The sequence below is a fragment of the Mus pahari genome, chromosome X (genome assembly GCF_900095145.1).
Source record: "Mus pahari chromosome X, PAHARI_EIJ_v1.1, whole genome shotgun sequence".
NCBI classification, from domain to species: Eukaryota; Metazoa; Chordata; class Mammalia; order Rodentia; family Muridae; genus Mus; species Mus pahari.
This window is the reverse complement of record NC_034613.1, coordinates 120,486,589-120,509,171: the sequence shown is the minus strand read 5'-3', so window position 1 is coordinate 120,509,171 and position 22,583 is coordinate 120,486,589. Positions and strand designations below refer to the sequence as shown.

Sequence of the window (22,583 nt, the reverse complement as noted above, 5' to 3'; positions counted from 1 at the left end):
AGCCTCTTTTTCTTTATTATTGTTCTATACATATATACATACATTCATACATACATGTATATTCATATGTGTATCATATACATACACATACATAATCATATTCACATATACATATATTTATTTATATATAACTTTCTGAGTCCATTTTTTGTTTGTATGTATATGATTTCAGGAGTGGCCATATTACATTGGACAATCAAAGGGGGTTCATCCCTGGGAGAGGCTAATTTTCCTTCTTCAAGTTGTTATTAGTTGTATATAGTACTTTGTAGAGAAGTGGGATCTTTCAAAAAATTCTCCCTTCCTTGTTAACATATTATTGAATATTGCTGTTGTTGGGTCTTTATATATATATATATATATATATATATATATATATATATATATATATATAGTCATTTCCAGGAAAGGCTGTTTCATAGCAGACTTCCTGTGTTTTGGCTCTTACAATCTTTGTACCCTCTCTCCCATGATGTTCTCTGAGCCATAGAATGTGGGTGCTATGATGTAAATATTTCCATTGAGACTGGACACACAAAAGTATGCTCATCTCCGCATAAAGTCCACCAGTGGTTTTCTATGATGGAAGAAGAATATGGGTGAGCTTGGATATTGTTAAAATAGAAAAGACCTCTAAGTGAACTATTTATACTGAAATATGGTATAAATAGTCTCGAATTGCTGTAAAGAGGGCATTATCTGATGGGGGATGGATAGCTACAGTTATCTTTGAATATAAGGGAAGATTTATAATGTACTGAAGAATTATTCTGGTCTAGCCAAGCAGTGGCAGCAGATTCTTTTCTAAGATTCATTTTCTCATTAACCCCTGGAGGCTTCCTAAGATTTCAGTACAGGCCTGATTTACCTACTAATAGTTGTTGTCTACGACTGACATGCGAGCACCCTTTATTGCACCTTTAAGCATATCTTGCCATACTGGTCATTGTTGTTTTTCATAGGTGTGGCAGCAGTGTGGGATTGTTTAATTGTTCCCCTTCCTTGGTAGCTTGCATTTTGTTCTCTAGAACCATGGCAGCTAGACCACAGGAAAGATGGTTTCAGGTCAGATAGAGCTTGAATCATCTAAGGCCTGTGTCCTAAGTCTGCAGCATCTTCAGCAATGGGAGCCCATGATCAAGTTCTGAGGGGTAGTCAAGGTTAATGGATAGACTTATAAAAGATTATATTGAGTAAGGTATCCTAGAATCAGAAGGACAAACACTAAACATAGTTTCTTGTTTCTGGTTCCTAGCTCCAAATCCTCAGATGTAAGTATACAACATACAGTAACCATATAAACCAAACCAAACAAAAAGAATCAAGGGACCACTGAGTGGGGCTTTGTGAGGTAATAATAGGATTCAAGTGATATGAAGTGGGAAATGAAAAAAACAGGGAGGGGTCTCTAACCTGAGAGGAGGGAGGGAATTCAGTACAGAAGGATAAGGAGGAATGAGTGACAGATAACACCAAGGTTATTTGATATTTACATAAAATTATACACAATACATACAGGTATATATATATATATATATATATATATATATATATATATATATATGTGTGTGTGTGTGTGTGTGTGTGTGTGTACATATATACATGGACATATTTATTATACATACTTGCATTATATATACACATACATATATATTCATATATATGAATATATCCTCTGTAAATTCCATGTTTGTTTAGAAGTTAATGATTCTATGTCTATTTCCATCATCAATTTGTGGACATCTATAGGTCTGCTGCCCTATTTAAAAACAATAACAACAACAACCAAAACGATTGGCTGTGTTAATCTAATGTGATTGTTCAACCAATCACTATTGAATTGAAAATAAGGAAAATTATGTGCTGATGCAAATTCCTTGTGATGATTTTAATTGTGAGCTTGACACAATCTAGAATGACATGGAGAAGGGCCTCTAAGACTATCTATGACTCAGTCCACTGTCAGAAATAAAGATAGAAGAAGACACGATGTTGAGAAGGTAACATGTTGGAGAACAGAGAAAGTTGGAGGGAAATGGGAAGCAGATAGGATCGTGATTCATTGTGTACATGCATGAAAATCTCAAAAATAAAGAAAACATATTATAAAAAAAACAAAAAGACTATCTATGAAATATTATCTTGAGTACATTAATAGAAGTGAAGAGACTTGCCCTGAATGTGGGCTCTGATTGGTAGGACAAGGAGTGAATGAGATGCACTGTTGTATATCAACCCTGCTGTCTGCTTTTGACTGCTCTTAAGTGTGACCAGTGCTCACCATGTCCTGCTCCTATGGATCCCCTGCCATGAAGGAGCCTATTCTCCAGCCATGCACTTGATAAACCTTTTCTCCCTCAAGTTGATTTTGTCAGGGAAAAGAAAGTTAAAACAGTCTTTACTCTGATAACATTTTGGAGGAATGTACTGTGAGTTGATTCACAAATTTATGAGAATTAGCAAGGTACAGAATTGGAGAAATTTTCATAAGAATGAATTGGAGAGAGTAATTTCTTTATTTTAAAATGTCCCATACTTTTAGAAGAATAGTGGGTGAATTTGGATACTGTTAAAATAGAAAGACCTTTAAGTGAAATATTTATACTGAAAGAGTTTTATATAAGAAACAAACAACAAACAAATATACTCACTGATGTGTTTATATAAAGATAAAGAGAGAAGAATATTGTCTATGGGGGTGTGGTGAGTATGCAGGAAGGGCATGTCTCAACAGGCCCATGCCAAGGCGTAACTTACCCCTGAGGGAACAGTCATACGATGGTAGATAGTATCGCAAAGAATAGAGTTTATTAAGGGCATGGGAAGGAGAGTTAAGAGGGTAGTAGAGGCAGAGAAAGGGAGAGAGAGAGAGAGAGAGAGAGAGAGAGAGAGAGAGAGAGAGAGAGAGAGAGAAGAACTAGAAGGTAGAGCCTGGTCATGAGCACATGGAAAGAAGGGAAGGGAATGGGGAAGGAGGGGGGAAGGGGCTAGGGGACAGAGAGGGAGCAAGAAGGGAAGAGCAGGAGAGAAACAAGAGGGTAAGAGAGGGAGGAAGGGTCAAGCAGCCCCTTTTATAGTGAGTCAGGCCTAACTGACTGTTGCCAGGTAACTGTGGGGAGGAGCTTACCTGGCTGTTGCCAGGTAACTGTGGGGTGGAGTTTAGACAGAATGCTAACACCCACCCACCCACCCCCAAATTACACTATTCCCCAAGCAGAATGAGTACTTTAAGAAATATTAGAAAGGAATGCCACAGGAAGACCAGCAGAGTCAACTAACATGGACCCTTGGGGCTCTCAGAAACTAAACCACCAACCAAAGAACATACATGGGATAGATTTAGGTACCCCATACATATGTAGCAGATTGACCTTCATGTGGGTCCCAAACAACTGGAGGGGTAGGGGTTGGGGCTATCCCAAAAGCTGTTGCCTGTCCTTGGGCTATGTTTTTCTAGCTGGGCTGCCTTGTCTGGTCTCAGTGGGAGAGGAAGTGCCTAGCCTTGCAGAGAGGGGGGGGGATACCCAGGGGGTCCCACCTGCTCAGAGGAGAAGGGGGAATTGTGGGAGGAGTAGACTGGAAGGGGGCAGTGGGCAGGATGTAAAGTGAATAAATAAATACTAAAAAATTAGAAATCCTTCGAATAGAGTGGGAAATGTCACTTCCCACAAATAATAGGTTTCATTACATCTTCCTATAATTTATAGATTAAAAAGGCCTATTATTTCCTTAATGAATATGGTAATTGTGACATGACACCTGAAAACAAATCAAATACTCTGTTTTCCCTTATGATCTAATGAATGCAAAGGGGAAATAATAATCAATGATAACTAATTTCTGGAACAAACACAAGCCTTCTCACATGGAATCATCTTTCTTTAATTTTTATTGTAACAAGAGATCTTAAGAACAGCTCTGATAATTATTCTCCTGTAATAGAGGGTCTATACAAAAGATCATACTGTCCACTTAAATAGCTACCAATCAAGCAATAATTAAACTTAAAATGAGGTATTATTTTTTTAATCTTTGGGATTGTGAAAAATAGCCCCTTAATATTTTAGTCCTTTGACATAATTTCAGCAGATTTTCAGCTTGCTCTGTAAATGAGAGATGGAATTAACATCTAAGACTCCAAGATCACTTTTTAATATCAGGTTTCTTAGCATACTAGCTCGCTAATTACTGAGAGGTCTAACAAACACAACCTAGTAATTATGGCTTGCTAGTGTGGGTACAACTTGATTAAAACTGTACTGAGAAGGACCACTAACATATTTTCCAAATGAAAAATTAACCACAAAAGAAATATAGTATGATACATTGGAAAACAAATATTTTAAATACTAGTTATTAATTTGTGGCCATATATAAATTTAAAGATAAGGATTTAGCTAAGTGTTCAATATTTTCTTCCTTTACATATGAACAGTTTCTTTTATTTTGGAGAGTTGTAATACATGAAAATGTCTTGTGCAACACACCCAGGAGACAATTACTTTAAGTACATACAAAAAAACATAAACCCTCTGAACACAATTGTCAATTTTATGCTATGATAGACTGCAGACTGTCTACAAGCAAAGGTCCACAGTCCAGTTATCCTCATCACTATCCACCTTTTATCTTGATGCAATTGAAAGAATATCTCTGACCTACCTTATCACCCCTGACATTTTCAAAAAAGCAATAAAATGAATCAAGTGGGAGCCAGTAGGCCTGTATTCTAATCTTCAATGGTTCTCTCTAACTCGTTTTGCCTTTTGACCTTTTAGAGACTTGTTTTTCCTATTAGTAAACCCAAAACAACATCTGCTTCACAGGTTGGGTTTAAAAATTAAATAGATGATGTCTGAGGAGCACTCAAATATCAGGTGTTCTGTCAGTTCTGAGTATTGTTATTCACTATTAAAATTCATTACCCTTCTTGAAATCACCTAACCAGCCTGCTTCACTTGTGATAGGATCACAACACAAAGCTGTAAACAAGAAATCTCCAACTGGCTGCCATGCTCTCCTTGGGTCCATCTATCAAAAACTAGCTAAGATTTTCTTCCTTTTTTTTTTGGTTTTTTGTTTGTTTGTTTGTTTTTTAATTCAAAATGTTTGAACAAGTAGAATTTATAGATTGTAAGCACATGGTTCCCTAACACAGATGGCTCTTAATTTGCTCATTCTCAAATGTGCATTTTTAGCAAGGATAAATGATGCCTTCTTGCTTTTTGTAGAAAATCCAAATTTCTTTATTTTTTCCCACCTGAGGAAAGTACATTTTGGTGCCAAAAATACTAGAAGTATCTAAACATTACAAAACTGAAACTTCAAATATTGAGACTAACACAATAAAGATCGCATAAAGATTCTCCTGGTACTCTGGATTTTTACTTGACAGTTGCCAGAAGCATTATTTTGTTGTTTGTTTGTTTTAAGAAGTTAATAACTTTTGCCTTGAAAGAAGAACCATGATCACAAATGATTTGTAAACTTTTTAATATGATCACATTTGAAATATGTTGAAATGCTTCTGTGAAAATGTTATGGGCTTAATGTCTTAAAATAGAAACTGAGGCTAAGAATGATTTACTACCCTCCCCAAGCATAGAGAGATGGATCTAATACTTACCCCAAATTATAGAACTTTATTTTTTCCTTGTTTCTATCATACTGCTTTAATTGAATAGAATCTTCTGCGATCTTAAAAAAAAAAAAAAAAAACCCTCTTAACCTCTTACACTGAATTTGTAGCTCTTCTGATAATCTAGAGATCTAGACAAATGGTTTTTCACTGAAGATGTCTGGTAAAGTTACTCAATCTGCCTTGCCCTTCCAAGTCTTGGTCTTTGATTATCTTCTTCAGAGCTAGTATGGAAAGGTGCTAAGGGATACAATTTTCAAGATCCACAGAAACCAGCCTTGCACTGCCTTTAGCATATCACTTTCATTGTACTTCTCTTTTGTCTCTCTATTGCTCTTGCTACCCCTGTTTTTCCAAGCCCCTTTAATTATTTTCCTAGAGCTCAGTCCCTAGCAAAGTTTCTACTTGGTGTAGAGCTATTTCCTACAAGAAATTCCAGGATAAGAACCAAGGACCATATGCCCTAAGCTCCAGCAAAAAGACTTCTTAGAAAATAGAGTGTTTGCTGTTCAAATAATGTTTCCTCTACTTCTTGGGGAGTTTCTCTCTCTCTCTCTCTCTCTCTCTCTCTCTCTCTCTCTTTAATACACTTTGTCAATAGTCCCTTGTTTCCTCCCATTTGAAGGAGAGTATGAGGCAAGAACCTCTGTGGAAAAAAAAGAAAAAAACATTAGCCAAGTCACTAAACTAGGGGAAAGTTGAAGGGGGAAGGCCTTTAAGAAAACATTCTTAATATGGATGGTTAAGTAGCAACAGGGGATAAATGTAGAACACAGGTGGCCAACATGTGTTTTCAGCAAAGGCAACATTATCCAACAGACAGCAGAATTCCTTTAGAATATTGGCATTTGCTGCATAAGCTCAGAGAACTAACAAAGAGGTTTTCTTCTAGGCATTGTTTCTATTGTGTCAGGATGTGTTCCACAAAGGAAAACTTGACAGTAAATCCCGCCTTGTCTCTACAAAGACTATATTCTAATTCTGCAGACACCCTGATGAATCTCTACAGCCCATAGACTAATACAGTCCAGGGAACAAAAATATTGTCTTACACAGAACCTACTGGTGCATATAACCCGCATGATCTCTTATCTAAAGAAGGTATTTAAACTAACAAAAGGACTCCATTGTGGTGATCAGCTGTTGTATTGGGAAAGTATACTTCAACTGTTTTAGGAACTGGAAAACCATTAGTGCTTTCTTCATTTTACCGTTCTAATATGTCCCCCATACGTGCAGCTAAAAATCACCAACAGATGGCTGTGCCAGAGAGTCCAGTAGTTTGGCTATTACGGAAATGTCTGTGTTATAATCTTCACCGAAATGCCACACTTGCCCATCTGCTTCTAGATTCATCTGACCCAGACACTGTCCCTTGAATTAAAGAACAGAATCCATCATTGGTTCAGTGTCTAATGAATTAACAGAGACTAAGTGCTGTGGTATAAATAAATGTCACGAAGGTAGAATCCAAGCCTTCAGTCTTCTGCCATCTAACAGCTGCTCCTCAAATGCATCTATCTGTCAGGATGCTGTTCTAGAGTGTATCACAGCAACACCCAGACAAATCTTCAACTATGTCTGAGTAGAGATAGCCAGGGAAAGGCTAGAGATGCTGTACCATGCTTTAATGAGCAAGTTTAACACACTACATTGGAAGGAAAGGCTGAAAGAACCAAGCGAACAGCAGAAACTATTGGCAAGTCTCTCCTGATTAATCTGCGACATTGCATGACTGTCTCCATCACTTTTGATCATGAGTACTTGCTTAAGAGTGTTGTGGTATGGTGGTGACTGTTTGAAAAATGCTTCTTACCACAGATTTCTTATACTCAGCTTGCAAAGGTGTTTTGGGATAAGATGGAGGACCAGGCACATGGATTTAACTTCTTTTTCTTTTCCTAGTCTCATTGAAATGATAGAAAACACATTTTCAAAAGTAATTAAACCATAACAGGACCCTCAAATAGGAAAGGCATTCAGCAGTAGCTGGGAAAGTTTGAGATCCTCCTTAATGATAGAAAGCAGATGGAATTGGATTAATGGGGGGAATAGAAAGGAAAATGAAATCTTATGCTAATGGAGTAAGGACAGTATCTTCCAAAAGAACTCCAGAAAAGTAAATACTACACTTAGACTTTTGGAAATGCCACAGTAGAAGTGGGTCATGTCTTTTTTTTCTTTTTTCTTTTCTCCCTTCTTTTCTTTCTTTTTCTTCATCGTTTTAATCCTCCTCTTCCCTTTTCTCCTTCTATCTCTCTTTCTTCTTTCTCTTCCCCTCTTCTTCCTCTCCTCCTCCTTCTCCTCCTTCTTTGTTTTTTTGAGACAGGTTTTCTCTGTGTAACAGCTCTGGATTTCCTGGAACTCACTCTGTAGACCAGGCTGGCCACAAACTCACAGTCTGCCAGCTTCTGCCTCCCTGTTGCTGGGATTAAAGGCATGCATCAGCTCCTCCCAGATGACTGTTTTTTTTCAAGGCCAAAAGTTCTGGATTCAGAAATTCTCAGCCAACCCTCCTTCTCACTGACAGTTGAAAGTGTTTTGTCATCAGGATTAACCCTGAAAACTGTATCTGCATTTTAAAGACAAGAAACTGCTTGGAAGAGAAAGGCTCTGGGCAGTCTGGGGTGGGGGCAATTTTAGGTGTTCATCAAAGGAGAGTTTGAGGCAGGCTTCAATACCGTAACAGGTTTTCTATGAGCCGAAGATCCTTATTCCTGCTTGCACATCAGAATCTCCTGTTGAGAATCACTGCTTTGAATCACTGCTTTTTTGTTTTTTGTTTTGTTTGTTTTTTGTTTTTTTGTGGTTGTTGCTGTTTTGAGATTATCCTTTAAGTATGTTTCTACTTTTCTTTTCCTCCTTTCCTGCTTTCCTTCAAATTCATGACCTTTTGTATCCCACTAATTATTTTTGCACACATAGATGTATTTGTATATTACATATACCTAAAATATAACTTGTTGAGTCCATATAATGTTACTCCTATCTAGGTTTTCAAGCCTGATCATTTGTCACTGGATAACCGATTGGAATGCTCTTCCCTGGGGAGGACCACCTCTCCTGCTCCCAGCTTTCCCCGGCTGCCCAGGGATGCAGCCTCTTAGGCTTGTCCAGGTTCAGTTTAGCTTGGTCATTGGAGAAGCAATCCCCTTAAACATCTTCCTTCAGCAAGTGAGTTAGGACCAGAATCTTTTCTTTGACTCCCAGCCTCACAGGATCCAAGAACCTAGCAAAACAAAACAAAATACAAAAGGCTTATAGTTTGAAGATGAAATGTAAATATTAACCAATATAACAGCACGGAAGGAAAGGTATAATTTCACAAGCGGGAAGGTGGAAAAATACTAGAAGTGTGAAAGTAATTTAGAAGATGCTGATTTCAACATCTTTCATACCTCACACTTCAGATTGATACTGACTAGTTTAAAGTTAATTAAGAAATAGATTTAATTTATTAAAATTGATATTTATATTTATTTTTATAATAAATATTAAAACTATTCTAAATATCTGATACACGTCAACTTATATAATCTCTTAGATGACCTCAAAGTAGTTAGTATTCTTACCCTCAATTTTATTTACGACAAAACTGAAGCCTAGAGAGATTAAGAAACTTTCAAAAAAAAGTCTCAAAACCAGGATATAACAGGAACAGAATCCAAAACCCTGCATTCTGCTTCAGAAGCTCTGCTGTCAATCACTAAATTATCTTAAATGGAAAAGGGTCAATAGATGCAATTTAAAATACAAAGAAACACTGGGGATATAGCTCAGTGGTAGAATACTTACTTGCTCAGCATGTCTAAGGCCCTGGGTTCAATCCTCAGTACTATAGAAAAGCAAAGAAGTACAACACCAGAAAATAGAGGCATTATCTAGTTAAATGTGAAACCATCTGAAAAATAGAAACCAGAACTAGGGCAAGTGGTGTCTTTCTTTACATGCCATGAGCACAGTTGGGTGTGAATGTGAGGATGTTAAGTTCACTTTTTAGTTGAGGTTTATGAGAACCTTGGAAATGCTTTGCCATGTACAAAAGCGTTGACTTCAAACCAAACCAAACTGAACCACCAACAAAAAAAACCCTAGTGTTTTAAAATGCATTAAAAAAAAGCAGAAAACACGCCAAAAATATTCATGATAATTACTTTCTATGGTGGGTGAAGGCAGGAAAATTATACATATGTTTTCCAACCTCTCTCTGTGCTTTTCAAATTTCCTGCAGTTGCTTTTGTCTTCTAAATTGTGGGAATCTCAATGAGCAGGCTACATTGTTAAAACAAAAAACAAAAAAACAGTAGTGCTTGTTAATTCATGCATTGAGAAACAACTGTTTGGGATACCTTTGGGACACTGTGCCAGGAGGTCTAGCTCTTCCTGTGGCCTCCAAATCTGCGTGGATCCCTGCCTTCCTGATCCCTTTGTTTTCTCTGTTCTTTATCCACATGGTAAAGTAGATAGCTTTAAGCAGTTACATCGAATAGTTTGTCACAGGTTGTACTCTTTTTTTCAGTCTTTTAAATATCCGGATCAATTCCAGAACATTTAGAAATAGCTTCTATCTGAGGCTTTCATGCAAACAGATCCAGATATGCTACATTTAGCGTGACCAAGATAACAAGAAAACTGCCTTCTTGAAAAACACTGCAATTCCTCCACACAAGGCATTATTTATGGACAGATAATTCATCTTGACAGCTTCAGGGGGATTGGATTTCTTTGAGAGTACTATTGTGGATACCCTCTGCTGGTCCAGTTCAAGGCCCAGGTTAATCTGAGAACCCTTACAGTTAATTGTGCATTTGATCAACCTAAAGAGGTGGATCTGAACCATCTTTCAGCATTAAAATTTCAAATTGGAATGACTCAACATAACCTTGAGTGCATAGGGGCAGTGTAGCTCCCTCAATGGCTATATTGTTAGGAACTCAGCAAGAAACTTCAATGCTGTCTACCTAGCAATGCCATTCAGTGTCACCTCTTTATTCAGAAAGAAACCATCAGAGAGACTCAAAGAAAGTACAAAGAGTAAAACTTTGTATAAAAATACTTACAAATTTCCTGATTTCTGTTACAATAGAGTTGCCTTAGCAGTTTATACAGACATCTTATGCACATATTTTGTTGTTGTATTGTGAACAAATTGCAGTGTTCTGACTTTTGTGATCTAAGAGGATAAGTAAAGACAGAGTTGGTGTTTATTCCACCATTCTGGTATATACACAGTAGCTAGCAACTTCTTACCACTATAGAAAATGTCCCTGTACTGATAAGCTGCAAAACACAACCTTTTTTATTCACAAGACTATAATGGGACTCAGAATGTTTGTTTGTTTGTTTTTGTGAAGGAAAAATGCAGTAAAGATTGAGTTGTCCCAGAGAAGTTACATGTAACTCTTTTAAGGGAGGGGGAATTTCCTTGTATCTGTTATGTTTTATAAAAAGAACCAGGACATGTTTGATAGAGCCCGGTATGGTGAGATGTGAGGGGTGCCTCGGTGGGCCCATGCTGAGGCATCTCTTCTTCTTAGGTACCATCCATGAGACTGATTTAGTATAGAATAGAGTTTATTTAGGGCATGGGAATGGGAGTTGAGAAGGGAGGGGGGAGGGGGAGAGAGGGGAGGGAAGAGGAGAGAGGACAGCCAGGATTAGGTAGAGAGGGAGGAGAGAGAAGGGGAGAGAGGGAGAAAGGGGTCAGGGAGAGAAGAGAGTCAGAGAGAAGGGGGGAGCAGAGAGAGCAAGGAAGGGCCAAACAGCTCCTTTTAATAGCAAGCCAGGCCTACCTGGTTGTTGCCAGGTAACTGCTAGACAGAGCCTAGAAGGATTGCTAACAGTATCCCCTTTGCCTATAGATGAGTATCAGCATATACTGAAATTTCTAGTTGCCAAAATTGTAATCTAGAAATGTATATCTGATTTAATTAATCAAGACTTGAAATTATGCCCTCAGATATTATTGGATATAGCAGATTCAGAATTATCAGATGCAACAGTTTCAAGAAATATTGACAATGCCCAAGGAAGATAATAATTTAAATCCATATACATTCTTAATTCAGAAAATGTCTTAGAATATCCTCATGAATATTTGCTGTAATGAGCATTCAAAGGCAAGGCTGGCATCCTATCCTGTCTATCCGGATGTTGCTCCTTCACATTCATTCTCCCTAAATCATCCTCCTCCTGTTCCTCCCTTCTCTCCAGTCTGCTTCCTTTCTTTACTCAACCCCCTTTCTGCTTTCTTATAACATGTATCCCATTGCCTTCTCTTTCTTTCCTCTCATGATCCCATGACTAGCATTGTGACCTACAATCACATAAATATACACAAATATTGTCAGAGATATTTAAATTTGAACCTAGGTTCCTCATATGAGAGCAAGTGTCTATTTTTGCCTTTTAAAAGTTGAACTTACTTTGCTTAGCATAACGATTTCCAGTGGCATTACTGTTCTGCAAATGTCATGATTTCATTTTTCTTTAAGGCTGTAAACAAGTACACTGTATACATTCACCACATTTTCTTTAACAGTTCTTCAGCATCTATTGCTGGGTCTCTTGTCTAGTTACATTTCCAGGATCTTCTGAACATGTGCTTGCAAGGATCGCTGTGGTATACTGACTCAGGATCTTTGAGGTTGATATACTGTGGTAAGTTGATTTTACTGAAACTTATGCAAGCAAGAGTTTCATATGCATCAAGGAGTTTCTTAAAGCTGGCTGCAGGTCTAAGGGTATGGTAAAAGTGCTTAGTTAACTCTTCACTAGTAATGTCTATACAATTTGCCAAAGTGTACATTTGCTTGTATATCAAATATTTGGTGAAGTACTCTTGTTCTCTTTTCTTACACGTAGGGTAAAAGGCATAGGGAATTGGTACAGCAGCTACAACTACATTGAGTAACATTGGATCCTTCTTGAAAGTCCCAAGGTCCTCAGAGAATATGTTGAGAAATCTGTTTTATAGTTTACTCAAGTTTAAATGTCCTAATTTTATAAATATCTATGACTGATTCATGTGGGTATAGTTCAGTTCCTCTTAAATGAGCCTTTGTATCACTAAGACAAAGTATATGAAACAATAGTTTTCCAAGAATATGATAGTGGACTGGCACATCTGAAATACTCAGGAGTGGAGAAACACACAGTTTGTGTTTCACGACTCCTGGCTTTCTGCCTATGAACAATGTTCAAACTCTAGACAGGGGAATAAGAGGCCCAGAAGAAAGCAGCAAAGAGAAATCAGAATTATGTATTTCTGTTGTTACTGAAATATGTTTAAAATTCTTTAGTTTGAAAACCCTTGGGTTCCTTATCCAAATCTTTAGGTCTTCGAATTCAGGACAGGACTCCATGAGTCCTCACAGAAAGCATTGCTTAGGAGATTTGAGAGTTAGTCAGAGACTTCAGAAGTGCTGAAGGTATGTTAGAGTGCTGACCCTTCAGATTAAAAAGACCTTGAAGATACGCCAGATATGCTTTTAGTATCTGAGAAAGACTACATTTAGGAATAAAAACCACAACCAAAGGTGGGGACTATTTGTCACAAACTAAACCTAGAACCAGGCCTTCACATTATCTGAGAGAAACTCTGACAATGTTTTCCCTTAGGGCCTATGATATTCCTTGCTGTGCTCTTGTTGCTTTGTCTGTCACTGCCCATTGTGACAAGAAAAAATTTAAATAGTTATTACAAGTAGGCTTGAGAAATTCGAAGAAAAGGGGGGAATTCTGTAAAGAGATATAAAACTTCAACCAAAGAGGAAAATGATTCTTAAAAGAATCAGATGAAATTTTAGAGTTGAAAATTATAGGAACTAAAACATAATAAAGGCATTAAAGTAGAAGGTTAAAGAACACAGAAAAAGCTCAGTAAATTTAGAGGCACATCTTATTATGACTCAAAGATAGAAATTATTCAAACTGACTCATTGATGGCTAATAATACTAAAGACCTATGAGAATATTAAATGGCCTACCATGTATGAAATGGAGTCTCAGGATGAAAGTAGGGTGGCAATGTAGCACCAAATGATATTTCAAGACATAATTACCAAGTTTTGTAGGGCTTTGATAAAATGGGCTGGAGAGATGGTTCAGTGGTTAAGAGCACCGACTGCTCTTCCAGAGATCCTGAGTTCAAATCCCAGCAACCACATGGTGGCTCACAACCATCTGTAATGAGATCTGGTGCCCTCTTCTAGTGTGTCTGAAGACAGTGACAGTGTACTTATATAAAATAAATAAATAAATCTTTAGAAAAAAATGACAGTCAATGAAAACCAAAAATCCCAGTCCACCTTAAGCACTATAAATATGTAGTACATACAATTGGACGCATAGTGAAATTCTGAAGACCAACAGTAAATAGAAAATCTTGAAAGAAGCCAAAGAATAATAATGTGTCATGACACATACACATTAAGATTGTTTTATTTTTATTTGTGTGTGTGTGTGTGTGTGTGTGTGTGTGTGTGTAATCCACAGAGGTCAGAAGTCATGGGTCTTCTGGAGCTGAACAGTTGTGAGCCACCTGACCTAGGTGTTAGAAATTAACAATACACGCTGTTAACCACTGAGATGTCTCTCCGGTCCAATGGTTAGCTTCTTAGCAGAAATAATAACGGCAAAATATTGTAAACATATTCTCTTAAAATGAAGTGGAAATATAAACAGTTTAAATACAACAAAAACAAATTTCTTTCCACAGATTTGTACTATCAGAAAGCACTAAAAGAAATTAATTAGATTGCAAAGTATAAGATCAGGTAGAAACTTATAAGGGAATAAAACAAATAGGAAGATATTTATATGCCTATATCTGCAATAACAAATTTCTTCAAACCAATTGGTTATTTAGTTTAAACATAGCAATAAAAAGATGTGTGATTTATGGCATATCCAAAAAAATATTACAGGAACCCAAAATAATAATGAAATGTTGTATCATTAAATTATTAGTTTTTTAAGAATACACCATACTTTAGAACATAAAACAAACTTCAACCTATTTCTGAAATTCTATGGGTGCCTTAAATAGACATCATACAGAAAACAGTGATGATATAGGCAGTTCCCAAATAATTTGAAATTATATAACATGCCTTATTTATTTAAAGAAATCACAAAGATAGGTATATATATAATTTAAATATACAAATACATATTTTCCCATTGTAGAGGGAAATTTTTAACTTTAATTGCTTGGCTTAGAAAATAGCATACAGAGCTGATGATTGTAAAATTCAATTTAAGAACTTAGAAAACCACAAGCGGGACAAAGTGTTTCATACCTGTAATCCCAATATGCAGAAAGCTGAGGCAAGGAATTGCTGTCCGATTGAGGCCAAACAGAAAACTAGTATTAATTATGTCATGGGTAGCAATGAGATGTCCTGTGTCTTATCCCAGACCTGCGAGTAAACAAGATTATATTATAATGGCAAAGAGTTCAATTCATCAGAACGACAAGGAAACCTTAATGTTTTGTTAACCCAATAACATAGCTTCCAAATACACAAGAAAACATTGATACAAAGGAAGTTTTGGAAACATTTACATAGTTGAAGACATTTTTGGTTTGTTTCTTGGTGAAGTGGGTTACTTTTAATGTCTTAATCACATTTTTTATGTGTATTTGTGGCTGGGCTAGAGCACAAGCATTGAGATCAGTGGCTAGCTTATGGAAATGTGCATCCTAGGATGTAGTTCAGGTGGTCAGTTTGGCAGTAAGGATCCTTACCGCCTGAACTATCATGCCAGCCCATCAGGGACTTGTTCACTCTTTGGTCTGGTAATAGAATCCAGGGTCTTGAGAATGCTAAGTGTATGCTATGTACCATTGAGCTTGAATCCCTGCCCCTTCATGGTGGTAGGTGTTTATCTCTCTTCTTATAATAATTGTCAGAACAGGATGTTAATAAGATTCTGGAAGATTTGAATAACTTGATCTAATTTATATTATGGAATGCAGAATCTAACTACTGTTAAATATATCATCTCTAAATGTGAAAATTAACACTGATAAAAACAGACCCGAGGTTAGATCTTAAAACAATTATCAGTAGAGTTCAAAGGGCTGAAACACTAAAATAGAGAAGAAAGAATCAGTTAAATAAATGCTCAATTTTGAAAGAAAATAAAAAAAAAATCTAGCTAGTTTGTCAATAGCTGAACAAGCATTCCAGGAGAGAGAGAGAGAGAGAGAGAGAGAGAGAGAGAGAGAGAGAGAGAGAGAGAGAGAGAACTGAGAAATGGAGGGAAGAAATTATTTAACAACTCATACAAAAACGTCCAAGAACTGCAGAACACCAATCATTAGACAATTTCCATCATTTTTACAGCATAGTTAATAAAAAGTAAATTCACTCTCACTGTATAGCTTTCTGTCTCTTCTCTGAGCTCTCACAAACATGAACAGACATATACGCATACATACAAACGCAGTTAAATTATTGTAAAATTTCACTTTTTTTTCAGGAATTAACAAAGGTCCTAAAATTTTAAAAATCTGAAGAAACTAAGTCTCTATAAACAAATGAGAATGAAGATGACTCAGTGTTTGCCATAGCTCTGAATACTTTGGAAATAACAATGTTTAAATCCAAGAGAACTTTATTTTCCTACCAAAAATCCTGTATGCAGTCAAAGGAGGGATCCCCCTTCCCACCCCCATGCACCTCCTCACAGGAGGTTGTTTAAAAATGAGCTTAAGTAGAAGAAAGGAATAAACAAAGAACAGTAAGTCACAGTATTCAGGAAATGTATCTAACCTAGTCAATGAAGGCAAACCAGGGAGAACAATTGCCATTTGCAGCAGTTGGCTGGCAGATGTAGCAAGATTTCTCCTGGGTACAAGACAATCAGAATAGAAAATCTTTGGGAAGAAAACCAGAAAGACGTTTTTATTTTTTATTTTTTATTTTATTATTATTTTTTTTTTTTAGGGAAGGTGTTGAAAAGAGAAAGAGAGATTTACTAGTAACTCTGGGAAAATAGCTGCTTAGCATGCACCACATTGCCTAACCTTGCTCTCAAGTGAGCAATCGTTGAGTGTCTTATAATAATGTAAACACCTTTCGCATACTTGACTAAAAAGAATGCTACGAGAATGCAAAAAGGACCGGAAATCTGAAATGGCAACAGAGGATTAGAATAAAATCCCAGTATCTCTCATATTTGGGAATAGATAGGTAACACATAAAACTGGAATATCAAAAGTAATAGAACACACATATTCTTGAAAGTCATGGGGAGATAAGCTAAAAGGTCAAGAGGGACTGATCCTGAGGACGGAGAGGAGGCATAACTGCTGAGATGATGATTAGTCCTCATAGGCCCACATGCTTTGGTTGTTCTTCCAACACAGCCTCACTATGCAGTCCAGGCTGCCTTGAATCTCTGATTCTTCTGCCTCGCCTTTTGAAGTAATGGGGTGGCCAGCATGTACCATCATACCCACCTTATTATTTCGGGTTTTAAAAGCCACAAAAATCCATTATTATTTTAGCTAGTCCATGTCATGCCATACATAGTTAAACACTGCCTGCTTCTTTTACCACAAACAAGGAGAAATCCCACCAGATAATATCCCCCATTTACATTTAAAAAGTATATAAAACAGCTAAATAACAAAAGAAAATTACTGCAATAATTCTTTTCTCTTGAATGTCTATGGCATGTCACACTCTGCAACAGACTAGTGAATGCTTTCTTACATTTGATTTCTATCACAATAGCTTATTTTCATCACATAACTTAACATTCTTTTAAATTACCCCTTTGACCTGTTGTATTTTTAAAAATTATTCATTCTCTATTATGTCCTCAGTATTCATCTCCTACATTTTTTTCCTTTATTTCCTATGATTTTAGTTTAGGCAGTGCCCAGCACAGAGGTCTGGAAGAAAACAGGGGAGTGGGGTGGGGGTGGGGGTGGGGGTTGATGCCATGAGAATGATAGAACTTCTAGAGCATCAGGAGCTAAGAGTCTCAAAAAACTTCTAGAAGCCTAAAAGGCTGATGAGGGCTGATGAAAACTGCTGAACAGTAAAATCTTTTAGATGAAGCCTTAGCCTGGAGAACATTCAGAGGAGAGCTGCAGCAGCTGGAGCAGGCCAAGCTTTCCAAGGGATTCAGGGGACTGGGACTGGGGGTGAGGGGTGGGGAGAGGAGCTGAAAATGTGATTCTATCTGTGCCTAAAGTGTGGATCTCTTGCCCATCCATTGCTGCACTAAGAATGCCACGAAACCAAGTATTTACTCTGAATCAAAGACTGTCCGGGAGAACCTAAGAGCTAATGTTGGAGTTAGTGTTTCACCAAAAAGTGCTCTTCATTCCCAGCTAACTCACTGCTTTTTCAAGTTCAAGTAAAGCCCGTCAGACCATGGCCCTGTTCTTGTACATCAAGCTCTTGGTATTTTTATTTTCGCATTCACAAATATACATAGAAAAATCACTGATTCTTTTTTTTTTTAAGTAAAAAACAAATAAATAAAAAGAAAAAAAACCCGCTAATCATACAACAATCAAGAAAGGCCTCTAATTTGAAAGAAGTTGAATTAATAAAGATGGTCTTTGAACATGAGACTGTCTATGTGAAAGTGAATATAACTTAAAACAGCATGCAACTCTGCTCCTCCCTGTTCCAGAGGCAGCCATATCTTCTTGTGCAGTGCCAGCCTAGTCCTATAGACAAATGCTGAAGGTCGGTATGAACAGATTTGGCTGTATTGAGTGCCTTGTTACCAGGGCTGCCATCTGCTCTCCTCTTGGCAAAGTGGAGATTATTGCCATTAGTGACCCCTTCATTGACCTCAACTACATGGTCTACATGTGCCAGTATGATTCCACCCATGGCAAATTCAACAGCACAGTCAAGTCTGAGAATGGGAAACTTGTCATCAACAGGAAACCCATCACCATCTTCCAGGAGCAAGACCCTGCTAACATCAAATGGGGTAATGCCGGTGTTGAGTATGTCCTGGAGTCTATTGATGTCCTCAGCACCATGGAGAAGGCTGGGGCCCACTTGAAGGATGGGGCCAAAGGGTCATCATCTCCAACCCTTCTGCCGATGCCCCCATGTTTGTGATGGGTGTGAACCATGAGAAATATGACAACTCATTCAAGATTGTCAGCAATGCATTCTGCACCATCAACTGCTTAGCCCCCCTGGTTAAGGTCATCCATGACAACTTTGGCATTGTGGAAGGGCTCATGACCGTGGTCCATGCCATCACTGCCACTTAAAAGACTGTGGATGGTCCCTCTGGAAAGCTGTGGCATGATGTCTGTGGGTCTGCTCAGAACATCATCCCTGCATCCACTGGTGCTGCCAAAGCTGTGGACAAGATCATCCCAGACCTGAATGGGAAGTTTACTGGCAGGGCCTTCCATGTTCCTAGCCCCAATGTATCTGTTGTGGATCTGACATGCCGCCAAGGAGCTGAAGGGGATGCAACCCTGTAGGTGCAACAACAATATGAACTAACCAGTGCCCCCTGAGCTCATGTCTCTAGCTGCATATGTAACAGAAGATGGCCTAAGCAGCCATCATTGGGAAGAGAGGCCCCTTGGTCTTGCAAACTTTATATGACCCAGCACAGGGGAACGCCAGGGCCAAGAAGTGGGAGTGGGTGGGTAGGGGAGCAGGGGCGAGGGGAGGGTATAGGGAACTTTCAGGATAGCATTTGAAATGTAAATAAAGAAAATATCTAATAAAAAAAAGAAGAAGAAGAAAGTGGTGAAGCAGGTATCTGAGGGCCCACTGATGGGCATCCTGGGCTGCACTGAGGACCAGGTTGTCTCTTGCTACTTCAACAGCAACTCCCACACTTCCACCTTTGATGCTGGGTCTGGCATTGCTCTCAATTGTGGGCTGCTGGATATAAGGGAAGAGGGGGCAGGGAGAGAGCCTGTGTGCAGTCAGAGTTCCTCTACTCTGGGCAGGTGGACATAGGAGGACTGCCAGATGCTTTCCACTCGGCCCCGGGTGGGCATCTGGCTGTGTGAAGCCACTGACCCCACAGGGTGAGGGGTGGACAATTGGCAGCCCCAGATACCAGGGGCCCTGGGGTGACACTCTCAACCCTGGAGATACGGGAGGGAGAGGGCAGAGGAAGAGAGGTTCCCACGCAGGTGAGAGTCCTAAGTCCAGTCTGTGGCTAAAGTGCAGGAAGGCCTTCTGACAAGAGATTAGGCATGGCTTGTTAGGAGAAAGCCTATGCCATCTTCCAAGCACAGCGGGCCTTGATGAACAGAGTCAGTCTATGGTTTTAGAGATTTATTGTAGAAAGGCAGGAGGAAAGAGAGAAGGTAGAAAAGAGAGAGACTGGCCATGGCCAAGAGGAGGGAAGGGGGGAGAAAGAGAGAGAGGAAAGGCTAGAGCATAAAAGGTTAGAGAGAGAGTGCGAGGAGAGAGAGTAAGAGAGTGAGGAGGGGCCAAGCAGCTCCTCTTATAGTGGGATTGTTATCTTGTTGTTGCTAGGTAACTGGGAGGAGACTAGCCTAAAGGTCAGAAGCTTGGGACATTGTCTACATGACTAAAAGCCATGCTTCTCCTGTGGGGGCTGTGGGGGTGGTAACTTCAACAGGAGTCAGGGGTCCAGGAGACATGAGGGAATGCCTTCCATCCCATGTAGGTGGGAATTACCATCACTGGTTCTACTGGGGTTCAGACCTCAACTCTACTGGAGACCAGACTGTGTATAGCCCAATGCCCCACACTCAATGACAACTTTGTAAAGCTCATATCCTGGTATGACAATGAATATGTCTACAGCAACAGGGTCGTGGACCTCATGGCCTACATGGCCTCCAAGGAGTAAGAAACCCTGAACCACCCACCCCAGCAAGGACACTGAGAGTAAGAAAGAGGCTCTCCGTTGCTGAGGAGTCCCTATCCCAACTCGGACCCCAGCACTGAGCATCTCCCTCACAATTTCCATCCCAGATCCCCATAAGAACAAGAGGGGCTTAGGGAGCCCTCCCCATTCTCTTAAATACCATCAATAAAGTTCGATGCACCTCCCCCAAAAAGCCCAGCACGTAAACACACACACACACATACACACACACACACACACACACACACACACACATCCCACATCCTATTACATCCAACTAACTTTACAAATACTGTGAAGAGAGTGCAACAAGGGACTACTCAAAGTTAAAAATGTAAATTTTTAAAAAGAAATGTTGGGTGGTAAAGAGAAGGAAACTTCCTGTCTTTGTTTGTTTGTTTGTTTGTTTTGAGACATGGTTTCTCTGTGTAGCCCTGGCTGTCCTGGAACTCACTCTGTAGACCAGGCTGGCCTCGAACTCAGAAATCTACCTGTCTCTGCCTCTCAAATTCTGGGATTAAAGGCATGCGCCACCACTGCCTGGCTAAACTTCCTGTCTTTTACATGTATGCAAAATAGAAATGGAAAGTAAGAAAAATAGATAAAATTAAAACAAAAGTTAGAGCAATACAGGGAAAGATCATGTCTCTGTAAATAAAAGGAAAAGGAAATTCTATGAATTAAAAAGGACTAAAAATTTTTTAATATTTATTTATTTATAAATGAGTGATCAGTCTTCACACACACACACATACAGAAAGAGAGAGAGAGAGAGAGAGAGAGAGAGAGAGAGAGAGAGAGAGGGAGAGAGAGAGAGAGAGAGAGAGAGAGAGAGAGAGAGAGAGAGAGAGAGAGAGAGAGAGAGAGAGAGAAGAGGGTATTGGATCTCATTATAGATGGTTGTGAGCCATCATGTATTTGCTGAGAATTGAACTCAGGATCTTCGGAAGAGTAGCTAGAGCTCTGAACCTCTGAGCCATCTCTCCAGCTCCTCATGATTACTTTTTTAAAGGACCATATTAAGAGGAAAGTCAAGTATAAGAAGTTTTTTTAAGAATTTCTATTAAAAAACAATTGGGCATTAATGAGGGAGGATGTGATTGGCATAGAATTTATCAAAATCGGATTCCAGAAGACAATAGAATAATGCCTACAATGTTCTGAGGATAATTGTTTTCATCTACAATTTTAAACCAAGAAAAAGGTATCAACTAAGTAAAATAATAGAATGGAGACACTTTTCAGACAAGGAAAGACAGCAGGCCTTATCCCTAAGGACTCATGTAAGAACCATTATAGCAAAATAGAATAATAAACAGAGAAGAATGAAGTGGAAGTCAAAGAAAAGGTAAACAAAAATTAGAATAGCAAAAAGTCTTTGATCAGTCATTCTGTAGCAACAGATATTGAAAAATAAAAGTGCTCTCCTGGAGACTGCTTACTAGCACTCCTGTGCAGTGAGCCAGGGCAGGGGGAATCATCTGCCACAGTTGTAGGCAATAAAAGGCTACAGTTTTAAATGAAAAATTTAAAATATGAAACAAAAGAAGTGTTGACTGGTGTTTAGTGCCACCATATACTAGCAATTCTAAGAAATGACAATAATAAAGAACCTATCCCAGAAACATATCTTTTGTTGCTCTAAGTTCTAAAGAATTGCTGCAGCCTTTTTGAGTCACTGTGGTTGTACCCACTGTCCTGCTGTCAATATGTTAAGGATATCTAGCAAAAAGAAATGGGAATGATTAAAGGTAATATTGTAATTAAATGTTTAAAATAGGTTGAAAATATAATCAAATCCACTGGAGTAGTATACTAAAAGCACAATTTGTTTGAATTTGATCCCACTTATATTCTCCATTGATACAAAGAGCAATTATGTAATAATTGTAGCATGAAATATGGCTATGCAATGAAGGGTAGTTATAATCATAGAAGCAATCATATATCACTTAAATATGAGTACCTAACAGAATGCAAAATATTACTAATCTTAATGTAAAAATACAAGTATGGCTTATAGAGATTAAGAGGTAAGAGAAGTGAGAACAAGAGAGGATGAATCTTTTTTTGTTTTGTTTTCTTTTTA

General features: G+C 38.4%; 1 pseudogene; it reads left to right on the top strand.

Annotated features, from left to right (window-relative positions):
- The first annotated feature begins 18,345 nt into the window (after positions 1-18,345).
- LOC110314552 lies at positions 18,346-20,476 on the top strand (annotated as a pseudogene).
- Positions 20,477-22,583: the final 2,107 nt, after the last annotated feature.